This window comes from Tachyglossus aculeatus, chromosome 5 (assembly GCF_015852505.1).
Source record: "Tachyglossus aculeatus isolate mTacAcu1 chromosome 5, mTacAcu1.pri, whole genome shotgun sequence".
Taxonomy (NCBI): domain Eukaryota; kingdom Metazoa; phylum Chordata; class Mammalia; order Monotremata; family Tachyglossidae; genus Tachyglossus; species Tachyglossus aculeatus.
The window spans coordinates 22376969-22396391 of NC_052070.1; the positions used below are offsets into that span (position 1 = coordinate 22376969).

Here is a 19423-nt window from a genome sequence, read left to right on the forward strand (position 1 = left end):
CGGGGGGCTTACAGTCTTCCCCCATTTTACAGATGAGGTAACTCTGGGCCAGAGAAGTGAAACGACTTGCCCAAAGTCACACAACTGACAAGTGGTGGAGGCGGGATTAGAACCCATGACCTCTGAATCCCAAGCCCGGGCATTTTTCACTAAGCCACGCTGCTGAACAGAATTGGTAGATGAGTTTCCTGCCCACAACAAGCTTACCGCCTACTGAAGTCCCAGATATTATATTATCCCAAATAATGTTATATTATGTTGTATATCCCAAATGTACATATTTATTACTCTATTTATTTATTTATTTATTTTACTTGTACATATCTATCCTATTTATTTTATTTTGTTAGTATGTTTGGTTTTGTTCTCTGTCTCCCCCTTTTAGACTGGGAGCCCACTGTTGGGTAGGGACTGTCTCTATATGTTGCCAATTTGTACTTCCCAAGCGCTTAGTGCAGTGCCCTGCACATAGTAAGGGCTCAATAAATACAATTGATAATGATGATGATGATGTGGTGTGGTCCATAGCGAGATGGTGAGGGTGCTCAATAAAACCACTCCTCCCAAATTCTAGAGGTTGGGCACCATGTTCTCCCTCTCAGCTGCCCTTCACCAAGAGAAGCAGTGTGGCCTAATGGATAGAGCCCAGGCCCAGGGCTGTGTGACCTTGGGCAAGTCGTTTCACTTCCTCTATGCCTCACGTACCTCAATCTGTAAAATGAGGCTTACGACTGTGAGCCCTTCTGTGGGATAGGGACTTTGCCCAACCTGATTATCGGGTACCTTTCTCAACGCCTAGTACATATAGTAAGCACTTAACAAATGCCATTAAAAAAATGTCATTAAAAAAAACAACGAGGTGGTTGACTCAGCAGAGATTTTGCCAGAGGGCGGAGGGAAAAGCCAACCTTCTACACTGGCTGGAAAGGCAAGGCACATTGGAGCAACCTCCTCCCCTCACAAGGAAGTGGAGTTTATTATGAGGTAGGAAAAATGAAACCCGGGTTTTTGACTATCAATCAATCAATTATATTTATTGAGCGCTTACTGTGTGCAGAGCACTGTACTAAGCACTTGGGAAGTACAAGTTGGCAACATATAGAGACAGTCCCTACCCAACAGTGGGCTCACAGACTAAACTCTTATGGCATGGGAGGGTATCAGTTATAAAGAATTTACCACTAAGCCAGGCTGAAAATAGTTTTTCAAAGTTATTAACCTAGGGTCTGATCCTGGCTCTGCCACTAGCCTTGGGCAAATTACTTAATTTCCTTGTGCCTCAGTTTCCTCATTAGTAAAATCGGGATTCCGTACCTGTTTTCCCTCCCCCTAAGACTGTAAGCCCCATGTGGGACAGGGACTGTCTGACCTGACAGTTACGTGACCCCCCAAGCCCTACTGAGAGCTCACCTCCTCCAGAAGGCCTTCCCAGACTGAGCCCCCTTTTTCCTCTCCTCCTCCCCATTCCCCCGCCCTATCTCCTTCCCCTCCCCACAGCACCTGTATATATATGTATATATGTTTGTACAGATTTATTACTCTATTTATTTTACTTGTACATATTTACTATTCTATTTATTTTGTTAATGGTGTGCATATAGCTTTAATTCCATTTGTTCTGACGGTTTTGACACCTGTCTACATGTTTTGTTTTGTTGTCTGCCTCCCCCTTCTAGACTGTGAGCCTGTTGTTGGGTAGGGACCATCTCTATATGTTGCCAACTTGTACTTCCCAGGCACTTAGTACAGTGCTCTGCACACAGTAAGTGCTCAATAAATTCAATTGAATGAATGAATGAATGATAATCTTGTTCGTACCCCAGCGCTTAGCAGTACAGTTCTTGGCACAAAGTGCCTGGCACATAGTAAGCGCTTAACAAATACCATAATTATTATTATCATTTAACATATATTATTATTATTATTATTATTATCATTATACCATGTATATTTACCAATTACCCACCTTTACCTTTTAGCTATCCTCACCTACTCTTTCTTCCCCTCTTTCTCCTCCTCCTCTCTCCTATTATGCAAACATGCTCAGCAAGAGATTCCATAAAATATAAATCAAAAGAGAATAGGAGAAGCAAAGAAAGGTATGTTTTCATTGGTTTCTTTAGATCCATGCTGATTTCTCTAAAGTAATGGCATGAGGGCCATTCTCAGGATGGGATAAAGTATTAGGTTTGAAACATTCAGTCAATCAGTGGTATTTATTGAGCACTTACTGTGAGCGGAGCACCAAATTAAGCACTTGGGAGAGTCCAATATAACAGAGCTTGCAGTCTAGAGGCACCAAGGATGCTGAATCTGGGCAAGTTAAGCTTAGACTTTTCAGACTTTCCAGTTAAAATTCATTCATTCATTCATTCATTCAATCGTATTCATTGAGCGCTTACTGTGTGCAGAGCACTGTACTAAGCACTTGGGAAGTACAAGTTGGCAACATCTAGAGACGGTCCCTACCCAACAGTGGGCTCGCAGTCTACAAGGGGGAGACAGACAACAAAACAAAACATATTAACAGAATAAAATAAATAGAATAAATATGTACAAGTAAAATAAATAAATAAATAGAGTAATAAATACGTACAAACATATATACATATATACAGGTGCTGTGGGGAAGGGAAGGAGGTAAGGTGGAGGGGAGTTCTTTTTCCTCCCTTCTGTTTCCCTTCCCAACTCCTTTATCCACCCTTTTTCTAATCCCGGATACACCACTTGTCTGCTGTGTGACGGAGGGCAAGTCGCTTCACTTCTCTGTGCCTCAATTATGTCATCTGTAAAATGGGGATTGAGACTGTGAGCCCCATGTGGGACAGGGACTGTGTCCTCCCCGATTTGCTGTATCCACCCCAGCACTTAGTACTGTACCTGGCACATAGTAAGCGCTTAACAAATACCATTATTATTATCACTATTATTATCCACTAGGACTTCTTGTGTTTGATCTCTCAGGAATATGAGCCCATTGTTGGGTAGGGATTGTCTCTGTTGCCGAATTGTACTTTCCAAGCGCTTAGTACAGTGCTCTGCACACAGTAAGCACTCAATAAATATGACAATGAATAAATAAAGCTGGGAAACTGGGCGACTTTGACTCATATTGCAAAACCCATGTGAACATCTTCGTGAATCATCCATACGTGTCTGAAGACATGCAAATCTCTGGTTTATAGGCTCTGACTTGCAATATGTTTTGAAAGCCCCATTACCCAGTTCTTTTATTTTGAAAATGCTAAACGTCTTAACTGATTTAAAAACGACATACCATCGAACTTTACAAATGAAATTCATTCTTAGGCAAATAAAGGCTTTCTGTGGCCTTGTTTCTAGAGATTGTTCGGTCAATAAAAGGAGATGTAATAGAGGGTTTTTGTGTGGCATCTGAATCATATTAAACAACTCGTTCAAGTCTTAGGAAATTGAAGCCACATTCCTAGTCATTAACTAGATATGGGTTGTTTTTTTGTTTGTTGATTTTGAACTACTCATTATTACAGAAACTGCCAAGGAAAATAACCATCCAGGCAATCTTCCGTAAGATAAATAACTTATGACAAAATTATGCTTTCATTGAGGTTTTAGACTGTGAGCCCACTGTTGGGTAGGGACTGTCTCTATACGTTGCCAATTTGTACTTCCCAAACACTTAGTACAGTGCTCTGCACACAATAAGCGCTCAATAAATATGATTGATGATGATGATAAACAGAAGTTACTGGACATGAAAATTAATACCGTGATTTTCATTGCCTCGAAAGTAGGAAAATGTTTTCAATCAGTGAACAGTGTTAAACCCTGGAACGAGTTACCCAAAGAAGTGGTGGAATGTCCTTTGAAAGTCTTGAAGAAGTAAGGTAGGTTCTCATCTGGGTGTGATGATGTTGGTTTGGCCTATCAATCAACCAATTTACTGAGCCCTCACTGAGTGCGGGAGCACTGTACTGAGTACTTAGGAGAGCACAATACAGTGTAGGTGGAAAACATGTTCTCTGACCACAAGGAGCTTACATATTAGAGACCCTGATCAAAGGTCCCTTGCTGGGGTGTGGGGGGGTGTACATATGTACATATGTATGAGCCCCTTCCTTCCTCTCCCCCTCGTCCCCCTCTCCATCCCCCCCATCTTACCTCCTTCCCTTCCCCACGGCACCTGTACATGTGTATATACGTTTGTACATATTTATTACTCTATTTATTTATTTATTTATTTTACTTGTGCATATCTATTCTATTTATTTTATTTTGTTAATATGTTTGGTTTTGTTCTCTGTCTCCCCCTTTTAGACTGTGAGCCCACTGTTGGGTAGGGACTGTCTCTATATGTTGCCAACCTGTACTTCCCAAGCACTTAGTACGGTGCTCTGCACACAGTAAGTGCTCAATAAATACGATTGATTGATTGATATGTACTGTATAAATACAGTCAGTCAGGGGCTTTCGGTCCCCTGAAGGGAAAACTGCAAACTGTCCCTTCTAATGTGGCCTCGGCCAAAATAATTCTCATTTTCATTTACTTTCTGGCCTCTTTCAATATCTTCTACTTAGCCTTTGAAAACCACTCTCAGCCTTTAGCCTAGCAGACAGTAGTGGGAAGCTGCTTTTTAAGAGCATTAGCTAAATATTCACCATTTCTCCCAGGCTGCAAAGTGGGAAGTCTTCGAGGTAAGAGCTGCCTTCCCTCCTTGAGAGATGATTCAGATGCTTTCCAGGTACCCTCCCCTGCGCCTTAAGTCTAGTTGGCAGTATCTACAACTCACTTCCTGCTTCTTTAACACCTTCGTATTCTGAGTAATGATGTGCAAAGCTTCTTTGATTATTATTACTATTATTATTTTTGGCATTCGTTAAATAATAATAATAATGATGATGGCATTTGTTAAGCGCTGTACTAAGCACTGGGGTTGATCCAAGCAAATCGGGTTGGACACAGTCCCTGTCCCATGTGGGGCTCACAGTCTCAACCCCCATTTTACAGATGAGATAACTGAGGCCCAGAGTAGTGAAGTGACTCGCCCAAGGTCACACAGCGGACAAGTGGCCAAAACGGGATTAGAACCCATTATCTTCTGATTCCTAGGCCGGGGCTCTAGCCACTACACCATGCTGCTTCTCAAGCACTTATTAGGTGCCAAGCACTGTAGTACAGTGCTTTAGACTGTAAGCTCATAGTGGGCAGGGAATGTGTCTGTTACATTGTACTCTCCCTACTACTTAGTACAGTACTTAGTAATAATAATACTAATGGCATTTATTAAGTGCTTACTATGTGCAAAGCACTGTTCTAAGCACTGGGGAAGTTACAAGGTGATCAGGTTGTCCCACGGGGGGCTCCCAGTCTTAATCCCCATTTTCCAGATGAGGGAACTGAGGCACAGAGAAGTGAAGTGACTTGCCCAAAGTCACACAGCTGACAGTCGGCAGAGCCGGGATTTGAACCTGTGACCTCTGACTGCAAAGTCCATGCTCTTTCCACTGAGCCACACTCTGTGCCAAGCACTGTTATCATATCTATTCTATTTATCATGTCTATTCTATTTATCATACCCATTCTATTTATTTTATTTTGTTAGTATGTTTGGTTTTGTTGTCTGTCTCCCCCTTCTAGACTGTGAGCCCACTGTTGGGTAGGGACTGTCTCTAGATGTTGCCAGCTTGGACTTCCCAAGCGCTTAGTACAGTGCTCTGCACACAATAAGCGCTCAGTAAATGCGATTGATTGATTGATTGATTCTAAGCACCAGACACGTTCCCTGCCCAGAACAAGCTTACGTTTTAGAGGGAAGCTGCCCGGTGGAATTGTAGCGAAGACCCGGAGCCTGGGCAAGGAGTCCTGGACTAGACGCAGGTGACGGAGCAGCTGCAGCTGCCGGCCGGCCGGCCAGCGGGCCCCACTCGGTGGCCAGAGAATCCTGCAGTTCCCAAAACCCAGAAATAAAATTACAGATCTAGGATTTAGACAACTGCATGACTATCTATATATTGTCACTTCACTTCTCTGTGCCTCAGTTACCTCATCTGTAAAATGGGGATGGAGAATGTGAGCCCCACGTAGGGCAATCTGATTACCTTGTACTTACCCCGGCGCTTAGAACAGTGTTTGGCACATAGTAAGCACTTAACAATTAACCAATCCATCAATCAATCAATCGTATTTATTGAGCGCTTACTGTGTGCACAGCACTGTACTAAGCACTTGGGAAGTCCAAGTTGGCAACATAGAGAGACGGTCCCTACCCAACAGCGGGCTCACAGTCTAGAAGGGGGAGACAGAGAACAAAACAAAACATATTAACAAAATAAAATAAATAGGATATGTACAAGTAAAATAGAGTAATAAATGCATACAAGCATATATACATATATACAGGTGCTGTGGGGAAGGGAAGGAGGTAAGGCGGGGGTTTGGAGAGGGGAAGGATGGGGAGAGGAAGGAGGGGGCTCTGTGTGGGAAGGCCTCCTGGAAGAGGTGAGCTCTCAGTAGGGCCTTGAAGGGAGGAAGAGAGCTAGCTTGGCGGATGGGCAGAGGGAGGGCATTCCAGGCCAGGGGGATGATGAGGGCCGGCGGCGGGACAGGCAAGAATGAGGCCCGGTGAGGAGATTAGCGGTGGCAGAGGAGCAGAAGGTGCTGGCTGGGCTGGAGAAGGACAGAAGGGAGGTGAGGTAGGTGGGGGCGAGGTGATGGACAGCCTTGAAGCCCAGGGTGAGGAGTTTCTGCCTGATGCGTAGGTTGACTGGTAGCCACTGGAGATTTTTCAGGAGGGGAGTAACATGCCCAGAGCGTTTCTGGACAAAGACAATCCGGCCAGCGGCGTGAAGTATGGATTGAAGTGGGGAGAGACAAAAGGATGGGAGATCGGAGAGGATGCTGATACGGTAGTCCAGACGGGATAGGATGAGAGCTTGAACGAGCAGGGTAGCGGTTTGGATGGAGAGGAACGGGCGGATCTTGGCAATGTTGCGGAGCTGAGACCGGCAGGTTTTGGTGACGGCTTGGATGTGAGGGGTGAATGAGAGAGCGGAGTCGAGGATGACACCGAGGTTGCGGGCTTGTGAGACGGGCACGATGGTAGTGCCATCAACAGAGATGGGAAAGTCAGGGAGAGGGCCGGGTTTGGGAGGGAAGACAAGGAGTTCAGTCTTGGACATGTTGAGTTTTAGGTGGCGGGCAGACATCCAGATGGCGTTGTCCTGAAGGCAGGGGGAGATGCGAGCCTGGAGGGAGGGAGAAAGAGCAGGGGCAGAGACGGAGATTTGTGTGTCATCAGCGTAGAGATGATAGTTGAAGCCGTGGAAGCGAATGAGGTCACCAAGGCAGTGAGTGTAGATCGAGAACAGAAGGGGACCGAGAACTGACCCTTGGGGAACCCCTACAGTAAGGGGATGGGAGGGGGAGGAGGAGCCTGCAAAAGAGACTGAGAATGAACGACCGGAGAGATAAGAGGTGAACCAGGAGAGGACGGAGTCTGTGAAGTCAAGGTTGGATAGCGTGTTGAGGAGAAGGGGTCCACAGTGTCAAAGGTATGTCAAATACCATGGTATGTCAAATACCATACTTAATAATAATAATAATAATAATAATAATAATGGCATTTACTAAACGCTTACTATGTGCAAAGCACTGTTCTATGCGCTGGGGAGGTTACAAGGTGATCAGGTTGTCCCACAGGGGGCTCACAGTCTTAATCCCCATTTTACAGATGAGATAACTGAGGCACAGAGAAGTTAAGTGACTTGCCCAAAGTCACACACCTGACAGTTGGCGGAGCTGGAATTTGAACCCATGACCTCTGACTCCAAAGCCCGTGCTCTTTCCACCGAGCCACACTGCTTGATATTATTAGCGCCACCCAGCCACCTAATGGAGTTCAGTTAGGCGACTATTGAATTAACTAGTTGTAATTTTTGTCGATGTGAATGGATTGTCATAAATAGCCAGGAGAGCTCACAGGCTGATTCTTTTTTTCAAGAGGTGCTAGGTTCCGTGGTTGCCCGTACGCATTGCATAGTGCCAAACCAAACATTAATAAAAACCATGAAAAATCGCTTTACTGCCAAACCACACACTGCACTGAAAGTGCAAAACAGCAGAATCTTTAAAGCCATACAAACAGATGAATAAAAAAACCCCCCGACAACCCCAAGGCTCTACGAAGTTAGCAGAGACCACAGACTTTAGCAAAGTAAATTTTTCCGCCTGTAGCCTCAATGCCATCACATTCTAGTGCTGCTGAGGTTGTGGGTGTGCGGTATTGCCTTAGCCTTTCACGTCCTGGTAAATAATTGGCAGGCAGTTGGGGGATCCTGGCTTGCTTCTTATCTCTACCAACTTCAAAATGACACCCTTGTTTACCCTCCACGTGTCCTGGTTTAAACTGTGAGCTCGTTGTGGGCAGCGAATGTGTCCGACTGGACATCCTCTCCCAGAGCAGACAGGCATTCTCTCAGAAACCGTCCAGGATATCAGCGTTTCAGGCTTTCCCCTTGGCTGCTAGAGTTAACCTTATGAGCACTTCCTTTACTAGGAGAGGTCAGTGCATCATCAACAAAGAGAGGCCGGTATGAAGTTTTGCTCTGAATCCAGGCCAGGAAAATTTCTTCATAGGGTCATCGTTGGAAACGCACTCTTCAGATGAAAAGTAGCACGTCAGTGAGCTTGGTAAGAAAAAAAAAAGCTTGAGGAAATGCTTGAGGAAACAGCCCCTGGAAACTAAGATGAAAAATAGAAAAAAACCTCAAAGAACTGTCATTCTGCCTCAAGGAATGCTAGGCTTTGTTTCTTTCCTAGAGAAGCAGCGTGGCTCAGTGGAAAGAGCCCGGGCTTTGGAGTCAGAGGTCATGGGTTCAAATCCCAGCTCCGCCACTTGTCAGCTGGGTGACTTTGGGCAAGTCAGTTCACTTCTCTGGGCCTCAGTTACCTCATCTATAAAATGGGGATTAAGATTGTGAGTCCCACGTGGGACAACCTGATCGCCTTGTATCCCCCCCCAGCGCTTAGAACAGTGCTTTGCACATAGTAAGCGCTTAACAAAACACCATCATTTCCTAAAGGGGCTTTGGACTAGTCATCTTGGAATTGGTTGCCTGAATCTGATGCCACACTGCTGAGAGGAGGCAGGTCTAAATCAATCAGTGCTATTTATATACACTTGTTGTTTACAGGGCACTGTACTAAGCGCTTGGGAGAGGCCAATACAATAGAATCGGTAGCCTTCCCAACCAATCGATCAGGTGTATTTATTGAGCACTGACTTTGTGCAGAGCACTGTATTCAGTGATCGGGAGAGGCCAATACAATAGAATCAGTAGCCTTCCCAACCAATCGATCAGGTGTATTTATTGAGCACTTACTTTGTGCAGAGCACTGTATTCAGTGATTGGGAGAGTTCAGTATAATAGAGTCGGTAGACGAGTTTCTTGCTCACAAGGAGCTGCCCACCCCTGTAACCTACCAGGGTCTTTCTTGTGTCATTAGTCAATTTATTGAGCCAAAGGGGATTCCACCGTACCACATGATTTGCAGATTTTTCTGCCCACTTAGGAGAGAGCTATCAGATCTAAAGAGCAAGTGGACAGTTTGGGGGTAGGAGATCATAAATAACATTGATTGGGCGCCTACTGGGTAAAGCGTCATACTTGGTGCTTGGGAGTCATTCAGAAAAAGCCTGGCAGAACTCCAGCCCTTCTGAAGCTTCCAGTCTAATGACAGGGAGACCCAATGTCATAAATAAATGAAACAAATACGTAAGAGGGGGAAAGTAGATTTACAGGTTTAAGTTCCGTCTCCAAATCCAGAAACTGTTTTCAGTGTAAGTTCGCCAGAGCAGAAGCTGACTCTCTTTATTTGTTGATGCTCTATCTCCAAGAGCTTAAAGTTCCGCAGAGATCGTTAAACACAGCACTTCTCGCAATCGACAGTACAAAGCTGAAAACAAGAGGAACAAGGAAACGGAAGAGCGGAAAGACTGCCGGGAGGGATCTGTGCATTCGCAGGGGGCTGTTGGTGAATTTTAAGAGAATTGTGAAGCTCTTTCAAAGGTCAGTCCTCCAGAAGACGTTGCTGGCTCCAAACTTCCTCAAGTATGTGGGATGGATACCATTTGCCCCACCCCTACGATCTGAGGGCCAAAATAAATGCGTTCAGAGTCCAGCTTGATCACTGTGAGGAAAGGATGTTGTCTTGGGTTGAATTTCCTTCTTTTATCCTGATGCCAGTATGCACATGTGCTTGTGTTTGCCAAGGTACATGAATAAGCCTTCAAACATCCTAACCTGCCTTTTATTAAAAAATGGCATTTGTTAAACCCTTAACGATGTGCCTGGCACTTTACTAAGCAGTGGGGTAGGCATAAGGTAATCAGGCTGGACACAGTCCATGTCCCACATGGGGCTCACAGTCTCAATCCCCATTTTACAGATGAGGGAACTGAGGCGCAGAAAAGTGAAGTGACTTACCCAAGGTCATTCATTCAATCGTATTTATTGAGCACTTACTGTGTGCGGAGCACTGTACTAAGCGCTTGGGAAGTACAAGTTGGCAACATGTAGAGACGGTCCCTACCCAACAACGGGCTCACAGTATTGTCCTTCCGATGATGAATTCTGAAATGGGGATAGCCTGAGGATTGTTTTCCAGCTGTCTGTATTATTCCTGCCTATTCAGTGCTTAGAACAGTGCTCAGCACTTAGAATAGTGCTTGGCACATAGTAGGTGCTTAATAAATACCATCATTATGACTATTCAATGGCTAGCAACTGTAAACTCACTGTGGGTTGGGAACGTGTCTACCAACTCTGTTATATTGTACTTTCCCAAGCACTTTGTACAGTGCTGTGCACACAGTAAGCATTCAATAAGTACCATTGATTGATCGACGAAGCAGCGTGGCTTAGCTGAAAGAGCTCGGGCTTGGGAGTCGGAGGTCATGGGTTCTAATCCCAGCTCCGCCGCTTGTCAGCTACGTGACTTTGGGCAAGTCGCTTAACTTCTCTGTGCCTCAGTTACCTCATCTGTAAATAGGCAGTAAGACTGTGAGCCCCACGCCGCACAACCTGATTACCTTGTATCTACCCCAGCGCTTAGAACGGTGCTTAGCACGCAGTAAGCGCTTAACAAATACCATCATCATTATTATTATTACTAGCCGGTTCTACAAACTGTCTGAAAGTCATTCGTCCCTGTTTAGTGCAGCTGCTCAACTAGCAGAAATACGAAGAGCGAAGAACTCCACTGAACTGTCTCTCGATGTCACTTTGGGGAACAGCATGGCGTAGTGGAAAGAGCACGGGCCAGCGAGTCAGAGGACCTGGGTTCGAATCCAGGCTCATCTGCTGGGTGACCGTGGAGAAGTCAAGTGACTTGTCCAAGGTCACCCAGCAGTCACTTCACTTCTTTGTGTTTCAGTTCCCTCATCTGCAAAATGGGGATCCGTTCTCCCTCCTCCTTAAACTGGGAGCCCCACATGGGACCTGGCGATCTTGGGTCTATCTCAGTGCTTACTACAGTACTTATCATGTAGTAAACTCCTAACAAATACCGCATTTATTTTGGAAACAATGAAACTAATTATACCGTGAAGTCCTGAATGCACTTTTAGTGTTCTAAATTAACCTTCACTTTTGGAGTCCAAGTCCATATTCACTAGTAAATATAAGCTGTATTTATCGACATAACTTTCTAAGAAGTTCGGTTTAGTCACTCTGATGGAACACTCTGTCATTTAAACCTTTTTATATTCCCCATTCAGAATAAAGAAAATCAATGTCTCAAGAAATGGAATTTATTTTCTCTTCAGTCATCTAAATCATTGTTCTCAGAAGTCAAAAGACATCTCTTTTTCTAACCAAAACTGAAAATGATGTTCGATCTTACAGTGGCTATCAATCAATAAAGCCCTACTTTTCCTCATTTCCCCCTCCCTTTGGCGTCACCCTGACTCACTCCCTTTGCTCTTCCTCCCCTCCTCCCCCCCAAAGAACTTTTGCATATATCTGTATTTCATTTATTTATATTGATGACTGTTTACTTGTATTGATATTTGTCTCGCTGTGAGCCCATTGTGGGCAGGGATTGTCTCTTTATTGCCATATTAGTACAGTACTCAGTGCAAAGTAAGCACTCAATTAATATGATTGAATGAATGAATAATCAATTAATCATATTTATTGAGTGCTTACTGTGTGCAGAGCGGTGTAATAAACTCTAGGGAGAGATTTTCTACCACTCCGCAGCTGAGTCCGGATGGTCAGAGGGAAGAAATGAGGGTGCTAGGGATGGAAGGTGTCGGGTCCTGGGCCTCTAGCCTCTATTTGACAACACCGGGGCCTGTAGACACCACGAGGAATTAAGGCCTAGCGGGCAGCTTGAAGGAAATACAATAATAATAATAATAATGGCATTTGTTAAGCGCTTACTATGTGCCAAGCACTGTTCTGGAGGCCTTCCCAGACTGAGCCCCCTCCTTCCTCTCCCCCTCGTCCCCCTCTCCATCCCCCCATCTTATCTCCTTCCCTTCCCCACAGCACCTGTATATATGTATATATGTTTGTACATATTTATTACTCTATTTATTTATTCATTTATTTTACTTGTACATATCAATTCTATTTATTTTATTTTGTTAATATGTTTGGGTTTGTTCTCTGTCTCTGCCTTCTAGACTGTGAGCCCACTGTTGGGTAGGGAATGTCTCTATATGTTGCAAACCTGTACTTCCCAAGCTCTGCACACAGTAACTGCTCAATAAATACGACTGATTGATTGTTCTAAGCGCTGGGGGGGATACAAAGTAATCAGGTTGTCCCACATGAGGCTCACAGTCTTAATCCCCATTTTACAGATGAGGTCACTGAGGCACAGAGAAGTAAAGTGACTTGCCCAAAGTCACACAACTGACAAGTGGCAGAGCCGGGATTAGAACCCATGACCTCTGACTCCCAAGCCCGGGCTCTTTCCGCTGAGCCACACTGCTTCTCTAGATAAAAGATACAAGATAAAAAATCAACCACAGTTCCTGTCCCATGTGGGACATTCTGTCTAAGAGGAGACCGTGGATCTCATCCCCATTTTGCAATTGAGGAAACTCAGTCACAGAGAGGTTGAGTATTTGGCCAGGATCACACAGCAGGCCAGTGGCTGAGCTGGGATTAGAACCTGGGTCTTCAGGCTCTCAGCCCCTTGTTCTTTGCAGTAGACCACATTGTCTTGGTTATTCCTTGGAAATCTACCATCCAGTTTCCTAATCTGTCCAATGGGGATTTAATAGCTGTTCTCCTTTCTACTTAGTCTGTGAGCCCTGTGACTGGTTCCAATCTGATTATCTCCTATCTACCCCAATGCCTAGTAATAGTAATAATAATAATAATAATAATAATAATAATAAATGTATTTGTTAAGTGCTTACTATGAGCAAAGCACTGTTCTAAGCGCTGTGGGGATACAAGGTGATCAGGTTGTCCCACGTGGGGCTCACAGTCTTCATCCCCATTTTACAGAAGAGGGAACTGAGGCCCAGAGAAGTGAAGTGACTTGCCCAAAGTCACACAGCTGACAATTGGCGGAGCCGGGATTTGAACCCATGACCTCTGACTCCATCATCATCATCATCATCAATCGTATTTATTGAGTGCTTACTGTGTGCAGAGCACTGTACTAAGCACTTGGGAAGTACAAGTTGGCAACATATAGAGACAGTCCCTACCCAACAGTGGGCTCACAGTCTAAAAGGGGGAGACAGAGAACAAAACCAAGCATACTAACAAAATAAAATAAATAGAATAGATATGTACAAGTAAAATAAATAGAGTAACAAATATGTACAAACATATATACATATATACAGGTGCTGTGGGGAAGGGAAGGAGGTAAGATGGTGGGGGGGGGTGGAGAGGGGGCCCAAAGCCCAAAGCCCGGGCTCTTTCCACTGAGTCACGCTGCTTCCCGAGTACAGTGCATGGCACAAAGTAAGTGCTTAACAAATACCACGAAAGCATTTACTTTGTGCTTAACAAATACCACAATTCATTATTATTAATTATTAGAAGTAGTAGTATTATCCCTTCTAAGATCCAGGAAGAGGAAGGGAGAAAGGCCCCTACACTCTTGAAAGAGGATCTATAAGCCACCTGCTGCCAAATAAAATTATTTCTATTTTCTATGAAACCTTCTTGACTTGGTGGCCCAAAAAAACTTTACGAAGGTGACCTCAGATAGGCTTTAGCCAACTCCCTTGACTAAAACAGTACAAATGAGTTGTTCTATAAAAGGAGGCCCAGGAGATAGGGAGCACATTATTGACTTGAAATTCAATTTTCTTCTCCAGGTCCCAGGACACCAGCTCTCTTACAGTTTGATCCCAAGTAGGACCCAAGTGCATTAGTAGAGAAGCAGCGTGGCCTAGTGGAAAGAGCGCAGGCCTGAGATTCAGAGGATCCGGGTTCGAATCCCGGTTCTGCCACTTCATCATCATCAATCGTATTTATTGAGCGCTTACTATGTGCAGAGCACTGCACTAAGCGCTTGGGAAGTACAAATTGGTAACATATACGTATACGCACTTGTCTGCTGCGTGACCTTGGGCAAGCCACTTCACTTCTCTGTGCCTCGGTTACTTCATCTGTAAATGGGGATTAAAATCGTGAACTCCTCATGGGACATGGACTGTGTCCAACCTGATAATAATTATGGTACTTGTTAAGTACTTACTATGTGCCAAGCACTGTTCTAAGCACTGGAATAAGGTAATCAGGTTGGATAAAGTCCCTGTCCCACATGAGGCTCACACTCTTAATCCCCGTTTTACAGACGAGGTAACTGAGGCACAGAGAAGTGAAGCGACTTGTCCAAAGTCGCACAGCAGACAAGTGGTGGAGGAGGGATTGGAACCCACGACCTCCGACTCCCAAGCCAGTCGTCTTGCCACTAGGTCATGCCACTTCCCATTAGCTAAACTGATTACCTTGTGTTGATCCCAGAGCTTAGTACAGTGCCTGGCACATAGTAAGTGCTAAACAAATACCGCTAAAAAATAATAATAATAATGCTAACAACTTCAGAGCCATCCTCCCCGCTCAGAGTAAGAGAAAGCAAGGGATATAAATTTGGGGGTTTTTTTTCCTAAACTTCATAATGAGGCCTTGATGAGCAGCAGCGTGGCTCAGTGGAAAGAGCCCAGGCTTGGGAGTCGGAGGTCATGGGTTCTAATCCAGACTCCGCCACTTATCAGCTGTGTGACTTTGGGCAAGTCACTTCACTTCTCTGTGCCTCAGTGACCTCATCTGTAAAATGGGGATGAAGACCGTGAGCCCCGCGTGGGACAAGCTGATTACCTTGTATCAACCCCAGCGCTTAGAACAGCGCTTGGCATGTAGTAAGCGCTTAACAAATTCCATCATCATCATGAGTTATATAATAAATCAATCAATCATCAATCGTATTTATTGAGCGCTTACTGTGTGCAGAGCACTGTACTAAGCGCTTAAAGGTTACTTCCCTGACTGGGAATCGAACCCGGGCCGCGGCGGTGAGAGTGCCGAATCCTAACCACTAGACCACCAGGGAAATAAATACATAAATAAAAAGGAAAAACAGCAACGTGATATATATTATATATATATATTTGTTATATATACATATATACATATATATGTATATATTATATATATATTTGTTATATATACATATATACATATATATATATATATGTATTTGTTATATATATATAACAAATACCATAGAGAGGCAGCATGGCTCAGTGGAAAGAGCCTGGGCTTTGGAATCAGAGGTCATGGGTTCGAATCCCGGCTCTGCCAATTGTCAGCGGTGTGACTTTGGGCAAGTCACTTCACTTCTCTGTGCTCAGTTACCTCATCTGGCAAATGGGGATTAAGACTGTGAGCCCCCCATGGGACAACCTGATCACCTTGTAACCTCCCCAGCACTTAGAACAGTGCTTGGCACATATTAAGCGCTTAATAAATGCCATTATTATTATTATTATTATTATTATTATACTGCCACTCTTTTACTTCCTTCTGTCTCTCCTCAGGCCCTGTTCTGGGACCCCCCAGCTGGCTCTAAGAACAACCTGGAGTTGTTGGGACCTTTCGCTTTCACGGTAGGTTCACTTACAACAGACTGTGAAGAAAAGAAGAAAACTGGAAATCTCCTTTGTCAATGAATGATATGCTGCCTGCTTCCCTACCGAGGTACTGATGATTACACGGACAGAGGGCTCTCCCCCTTCTAGACGGCGAGCCCACTGTTGGGTAGGGACCGTCTCTATATGTTGCCAACTTGGACTTCCCAAGCGCTTAGTACAGTGCTCTGCACACAGTAAGCGCTCAATAAATACGACTGATTGATTGATTGGTGAAGGAGATTTCCGTTGGCATCTTCCAAGTCTTTGTAAATCATTTAGTGCCATCTACTGGGATACAGAATGTACTTGGATTAGAAAAGTCACCGGAGGGATTGTGCCAGGCCACATTTGCTTTTCTTTTCGTAAAAAAATTTGGTATTTGTTCATTCATTCATTCATTCAATCCTATTAATGATAACAATAACGCTGATGGCATTTGTTAAGTGCTCGCTATGTGCCAAGCACTGTTCTAAGCGCTGGGGGGGATACAAGGTGATCAAGGTTGTCCCACGTGGTGATCACAGTCTTAGTCCCCATTTGACAGATGAGGGAACTGAAGCCAAGAGACTAATAATAATAATTATGGCATTTGTTAAGCGCTTACTATGTGCAAAGCACTGTTCTAAGCGCTGGGGAGGGGAAACAAGGTAATGAGGTAGTCCCATGTGGGGCTCACAGTCTTAACCCCGATTTTACCGATGAGGTAACTGAGGCTCAGAGAAGTTAAGTGATTTACCCAAGGTCACACAGCTGACAAGTGGCGGAGCCGGGATTCGAACCCATGACCTCTGTCTCCCAAGCCCGTGCTCTTTCCACTGAGCCACACTGCTTAATCAATCAATCATTCCATCGTATTTATTGAGCGCTTACTGTGTGCAGAACACTGTACTAAGCGCTTGGGAAGTACAAATTGGCAACATATAGAGACAGTCCCTACCCAACAGTGGGCTCACAGTCTAAAAGGGGGAGACAGAGAACAAAACCAAACATACTAACAAAATAAAATAAATAGAATAGATATGTACAAGCAAAATAAATAAATAAATAGAGTAATAAATATGTACAAACATATAATTCATTCATTCATTCAATCGTATTTATTGAGCGCTTACTGTGTGCAGAGCACTGTACTAAGCGCTTGGGAAGTACAAGGTGGCAACATATAGAGACAGTCGCTACCCAACAGTGGGCTCACAGTCTAAAAGGGGGAGACAGAGAACAAAACCAAACATACTAACAAAATAAAATAAATAGAATAGATATGTACAAGCAAAATAAATAAATAAATAGAGTAATAAATATGTACAAACATATAATTCATTCATTCATTCAATCGTATTTATTGAGCGCTTACTGTGTGCAGAGCACTGTACTAAGCGCTTGGGAAGTACAAGGTGGCAACATATAGAGACAGTCGCTACCCAACAGTGGGCTCACAGTCTAAAAGGGGGAGACAGAGAACAAAACCAAACATACTAACAAAATAAAATAAATAGAATAGATATGTACAAGTAAAATAAATAAATAAATAAATAGAGTAATAAATATGTACAAACATATAATTCATTCATTCATTCAATCGTATTTATTGAGTGCTTACAGAGTGCAGAGCACTGTACTAAGCACTTAGGAAGTCCAAGTTGGCGACATATAGAGACGGTCCCTACCCAACAACGGTGTCAGGCACTGTCCTAAGCGCTGGGGTGGGTACAAGCGAATTGGGCTGGACACAGTCCCTGTCCCACAGTGGGCTCACAGTCTCGATCTCCATTTTACGGATGAGGTAACTGAGGCCCAGAGAAGTGAAGTGACTTGCCCAAGGTCACACAGCAGACAAGTGGCAGAGCTGGGATTAGAACCCACGACCTTCTGAATCCCAGGCCCGTGCTCTATCCATTATGCCATGCTGTTCCTCTATCAGTCGATCTAGCAATCGTATTTACTGAGCACTTACTGAGTGCAAAACACTGCACTAAGCCCTTGCGAAAATACAATGCAATAGAATGGTTGGCATGCATTCATTAATTCATTCAATCCTATTGATCGAGCGATTATTGTGTGCAGAGCACTGTACTAAGTGCTTGGGAGAGTACTATACTACTGTAAACATATCCATTCCCTGCCCAGGAACTTACAGTCCGTTCCCCTCCCTCAAGGAGCTTCCAGTCTAGTGGCCGACCAAAAAGCTCTGGAAGGGGAATTTCCATTTAATGATTACTTATTAAAATAATAATAATAATAATAATGGCATTTATTAAGTGCTTACTATGTGCAGAGCACTGTTCTAAGCACTGGGGACGTTACAAGGTGATCAGGTTGTCCCACGTGGGGCTCACAGTCTTAATCCCCATTTTACAGATGAGGTAACTGAGGCTCAGAGAAGTTGCCCAACTGTGTGAATGACACGCAGTAAGCGCTCAATAAATACAATTGAATGAATGAAAGACACATTAGTGACTTGCCCAAGGTCACACAGCAGATGTGGCAGAGTCGGGATTCGAACCCATGACCTCTGACTCCAAAGCCCGGGCTCTTTCCACTGAGCCACGCTGCTTCAACGGCTAATGAATCGCTTGTAGCAGAACACACATGAGTTTCACCAACTGATATATATAAAATTTAGGTGGTTTCTTTTATCCAGGGGGGCTTTAAGTGTTTTTGACTAAATTTCTTCCCTTTTTCATGTATTTCTGTTTTTATGTTTGCACTTCTCCGGTCCACCTGGGAGAAGCAGAATGGCCTAGGAGAGTGAGTCCACTACTAAGAGTTAGGAGGACTGGGTTTGAATCTTGACTCTGTCGCGCGCCTGCTCTGTAGCCTTGGGCTAGTCCCTCAACTTTTCTGCGTCTCACTTTTCTTCTCTCGGGAAGCCGCATAGCTTAGCGGCAAGAGCCCGATCTTGGGAGTCAGAGCACGTGGATTCTCCGCCACTTGTCTGCTGTGTGACCCTGGGCAAGTCACTTAACTTCTCCGTGCCTCAGTTACCTTGTCTGTAAAATGGGCATTAAGACCGTGAGCCCCATGTGGGACAAACTGATTACCCCGTATCTACCCCAGAGCTTAGAACTGTGCTTGGCACATAGTAAGCACTTAATAAATGCTATTATTATTATTGTCTGTGAAATAGGGATTTAAAATACCTGTTCTCCATTACCCTTAGACTTTGGGACTGTGAGCCTGTTGTTGGGTAGGGACCATCTCTATATAATAATAATAATAATGATGGCATTTATTAAGTGCTTACTATGTGCAAAGCACTGTTCTAAGCCCTGGGG

The 19423-nt window shown here is 44.2% G+C and overlaps 1 non-coding gene across 1 annotated transcript; it reads right to left on the minus strand.

Annotated features, from left to right (window-relative positions):
- Positions 1-15496: 15496 nt before the first annotated feature.
- TRNAE-CUC lies at positions 15497-15568 on the minus strand. Its single transcript has one exon. It is a non-coding gene; the product is annotated as a tRNA-Glu (tRNA).
- Between the last annotated feature and the right edge of the window lie 3855 nt (positions 15569-19423).